Raw genomic sequence first — 5,309 nt, forward strand, 5'->3', positions numbered from 1 at the left:
TCTGTTAACAAAATTATCAACTTTGTTCCTTCAAAGAGTTCCCAAAAAGAGAAAACATTATATTAAAAAAACATAGTATAATATTATATTACCCATGGTGATTACTTATATAACTAATTTTTATTTCAGATGATCCACACCCGTGTTATGACGGACACCATAATTCAACTTTTTTAAGAAACACTCCAGAGTACTAATTTGTTGAATAAGTTTTGTCATTCGATAAGAGAGGGCCCAAAATACCAAACTAATTMTTCATAGCGTCGTTTTGTAGGTTATGTCAAGACSTTTGAAAGATGTATAGTATTGCCAGATAAGAGCTCTGTAGCGCTCATAACCGCGAAATTCAAAAGATTTGACAACTTAATATTTCCATTAACACCAAGAACAACGTCAGGCTTTAAAACCCACGTTAATAACATGGCAACAGGTGCTACTTCAGACTGAGTAGATTCCTCTCTCGAAAAACAAAGACTAAACTCTTCAAGTCACTCATCATCATCGTCCTCTAATACTGTGTAGAGGCATGGACAACATCTGATTAATCGACGTTATGAGTATGAGAAAGTTTTTGCGAAAGACTTATGGTCCTTGGCGCATTGGAAACGGCGAATACCGCCGTCGATGGAACGATGGGCTGTACGAGATATACGACGACATTATGAGACAGCGACTACGCTGCCTAGGTGTTATCGTCCGAATGGACGAAAATACTCCGGCAGAATCAGAGGAAAACCTCTACTCTGTTGAAAAGGCCAGATGAAGGAAAGGAAGAACGACTGACTCAGCTATAACCGCGTTAACATAGTCTACGCATATAAAGAAGAAGATGACCATAATATCCCTTTAAGACAAACTCACAGTGTGTTTGTTACAGTCTTGAGCTCAAAGGTAATTGACTGCTTTAGCAATTTTTAATCCCAAAAACGTTTTTTTTACCAAGGAAATACATTACTATATTCAAATATGAAAAATGTACTCCATCAGCTCTAAATGCAACTTACTATTATTATTATAAATGATTTCAATTCTCTACAATATTTTTTTATTTATGATTTTTCTTAATTTGCCGCACTACAAAGGGAATGAAAAATGATGATGAAAGAAGAAAGAAAAGATTAATTATTGCTTAAGCAAAATAAGTCATTAGAAGCGCGAGCAAGCATTTCTCTTAAATAATTATTATATAAGTTTTCATTGCAGGCACATATTAACTAATTCCTTGCGCCACACCTGTAATCCGCACGCGTCCGCCTAACGCCCGCCACAATGGGTAACATGGCTTTTGGCTTTCGACAAGGCAAACACGGCTCACCCTGCTCCCTGCATTACACGCGTAACCCTCAAAGGAACTTGTCGCATTACGAACGCCCGACGGTCATATTTCTTTTAACAACTACCAAATGCATTTCAATTTAATTCAATGTGCACACTGCACGACCCCCTTTTTTACAACCATTTGCGCATATTGCTTGTATGTGTGTATGTCTGGCTGCTTGGTTGTGAATATTATAGCAGTCAACCCACATTTGCACTCTTAAAACGACATCCGACAAGCTATGATTTTTTATGCATTGTAAAAGAAACATTAACAAAACCAAACAACTGACAAAAAATCAACCAAAGACAACACCAAAATACGAGTAATCACAATGGTATGAATGTGGAGGAGGAAATGAAATGTAAGTGAAATAAAGAAAGCTGAAGACGGTAGCATAAGTCGGTGCAGACGATAGCAGGCGGCAAGTAAAGCCTATGGGTGTAAACGTGTAGAAAAACGGGTGCACAGTGGGTTGGTGTCGTAAGAAAATGAAATAAAATGTTAATAAAATATTTGGTATATTATTGGTTATGCTTTGAACTCAATTTAACCGAAATTTCATTTAAATATAAGGTCAAAAAAAAATATATATTATTTTTCATTAAATTGTTTGTGTTGTTTTCTAGCATAGTTAGAAGGATGCGATTTGGGTGATATAAGACCTTTTTCTTCGTTAACTTGTTGTCAATTGAGAATAGTTTCATAACATCACTCTCATAGAAACACTCGCCCTCATTGGCAAGCAACTGAGCCAGTCGYTTTTGCAAGCGTCTCTTGAGGTTAATTTTTCACCAGTAAAGTCATTCTGCAGAACAGATAGCAATCACTTCGTGCTAGCTTGGACTAGAAGATGGATGGATAATAACTTCCCAATCATGCTCTTGGAATTTCTGGCGTGTCATTATTAAGGTATCATTACCTGTCGTTGTCCTGCTGAAATAAAAATCAACTATTTTTGGTTAAAGCTGGCCATATCTAGCGATGGCTTTCTTCAGATTGTCCAACTATTGACAATATAACCACAGTATCATGAGCATAAAATATATTCTCATTTTAAGCCGCCTGTCTTACGTTTTTGCTTTTATCGAAGAAATTATTGGATAGAATTGTAAAATAATCTGGAATTTCCATTAAAAAAGAATTGAAAATGTTGTAAAAGTATTCTGACGTCATCAGATCTTTGAGAACTCGCATCATGGGAAGGAATATTAGGACAATTTTCAGYACCTTTCTGGACTAACTCAACACAATTTGGTTGATATTATGAGTATAAAGCTGCATAACTTATGTCGAAATTCCGGTCTGTGAAAAAAGTGATTTTTACTAACCAAACCTAAACCAAGTTAGTATAACACCAGATTTTTTTCTCTCTGATATTTTCCAGTTACCGAAGCTCAAATATCTTATTCGTGCACAGCGTTTTGAGTCGTGTGCTACCATAAAGAACGATGCAAGAACTTGGTACTAACATAATAAGTCTCTCAGAAGTTNTTGCCAACAGGTGCTACTTCGGACTGAGTGGACAATTGAAAAGTAAAGTCCTCTCTCGATGAACAAAGTCACTCATTATACATAGAAAGGTTCTGCAGAAGATTTATGGTCTTTTGYGTATTGGCCACAGCGAATATCGAATTCGATGGAACAATGAGCTGTATGTAATATAGAAAGACTTTGACTGTCACAAGTTGCTTCCTCAAATTAAATGACTCTGTCTACACTTTCATACACTTTCCCGGGAACACAAAATACCACACCAAATCTATGTATGCTCTCTTATATTTTACCTCAACACTTTTGAATTTATTAATTTAAAATTTGTTTAGACCACTCAGAAGTCGTTTTATCCGTTAAAACTGAGCGATCATGGAAGAAACATCATCTCAAATATGTCATAAGACAAAATTAGTGATGAAGTTCATAAGCCTCACGCTGTCAGATGAAACGATATACCTCCTCATCGCGGGTGCTAATACTTTCGACTTTCAAAGAAAGTAAATGAAGACTGACTACAGAAATGATGGTATTAACTTTATCAAACCAAACGGTAGATTCTTAACATGAACTGGTTATAAAGTGGTTGAGTTTATCGGTGGTACAAAATGTTCTCAGAAGGCCGAGAAGAAGTGACAAAAATTGGCTTTTGCACCACGATAACGCCCCTGCTCACACATCGTTGCTTGTGCGCGACTTTTTGGCCAAAAACAACACACTAATGATGCCGCAGCCACCGTATTCCCCAGATCTTGCCCCTGTGACTTTTTCTTGTTCCCTAAACTGAAGAGGCCCATGAAAGGACGACGTTACGCTTCTCTTGAAGAGATAAAGACGGCATCGAAGGAGGAGCTAAAGAAGATAAAAAAAATGATTTTTTGAAGTGTTTCGAAGATTAGAAAAACCGTTGGTATAATATCTCATGGGGATTACTTTGAAGGGGACAAAATAGATATTCATGAATAAATAAATAATTTTTGAAAAAACACAAAATTACTTTTTGAACACACCTCATACATAAGTCTTCTAAAAGATCCTCTGCTGTGTGTCTCCACAACAAAACYTCTGTTAACAAAATTATCAACTTTGTTCCTTCAAAGAGTTCCCAAAAAGAGAAARCATTATATTAAAAAAACATAGTATAATATTATATTACCCATGGYGATTACTTATATAACTAATTTTTATTTCAGATGATCCACACCCGTGTTATGACGGACACCATAATTCAACTTTTTTAAGAAACACTCCAGAGTACTAATTTGTTGAATAAGTTTTGTCATTCGATAAGAGAGGGCCCAAAATACCAAACTAATTMTTCATAGCGTCGTTTTGTAGGTTATGTCAAGACSTTTGAAAGATGTATAGTATTGCCAGATAAGAGCTCTGTAGCGCTCATAACCGCGAAATTCAAAAGATTTGACAACTTAATATTTCCATTAACACCAAGAACAACGTCAGGCTTTAAAACCCACGTTAATAACATGGCAACAGGTGCTACTTCAGACTGAGTAGATTCCTCTCTCGAAAAACAAAGACTAAACTCTTCAAGTCACTCATCATCATCGTCCTCTAATACTGTGTAGAGGCATGGACAACATCTGATTAATCGACGTTATGAGTATGAGAAAGTTTTTGCGAAAGACTTATGGTCCTTGGCGCATTGGAAACGGCGAATACCGCCGTCGATGGAACGATGGGCTGTACGAGATATACGACGACATTATGAGACAGCGACTACGCTGCCTAGGTGTTATCGTCCGAATGGACGAAAATACTCCGGCAGAATCAGAGGAAAACCTCTACTCTGTTGAAAAGGCCAGATGAAGGAAAGGAAGAACGACTGACTCAGCTATAACCGCGTTAACATAGTCTACGCATATAAAGAAGAAGATGACCATAATATCCCTTTAAGACAAACTCACAGTGTGTTTGTTACAGTCTTGAGCTCAAAGGTAATTGACTGCTTTAGCAATTTTTAATCCCAAAAACGTTTTTTTTACCAAGGAAATACATTACTATATTCAAATATGAAAAATGTACTCCATCAGCTCTAAATGCAACTTACTATTATTATTATAAATGATTTCAATTCTCTACAATATTTTTTTATTTATGATTTTTCTTAATTTGCCGCACTACAAAGGGAATGAAAAATGATGATGAAAGAAGAAAGAAAAGATTAATTATTGCTTAAGCAAAATAAGTCATTAGAAGCGCGAGCAAGCATTTCTCTTAAATAATTATTATATAAGTTTTCATTGCAGGCACATATTAACTAATTCCTTGCGCCACACCTGTAATCCGCACGCGTCCGCCTAACGCCCGCCACAATGGGTAACATGGCTTTTGGCTTTCGACAAGGCAAACACGGCTCACCCTGCTCCCTGCATTACACGCGTAACCCTCAAAGGAACTTGTCGCATTACGAACGCCCGACGGTCATATTTCTTTTAACAACTACCAAATGCATTTCAATTTAATTCAATGTGCACAC

The sequence above is a fragment of the Bactrocera latifrons genome, unplaced genomic scaffold (genome assembly GCF_001853355.1).
Source record: "Bactrocera latifrons isolate USDA-ARS-PBARC rearing strain unplaced genomic scaffold, ASM185335v1 scaffold_108, whole genome shotgun sequence".
Lineage (NCBI taxonomy): Eukaryota > Metazoa > Arthropoda > Insecta > Diptera > Tephritidae > Bactrocera > Bactrocera latifrons.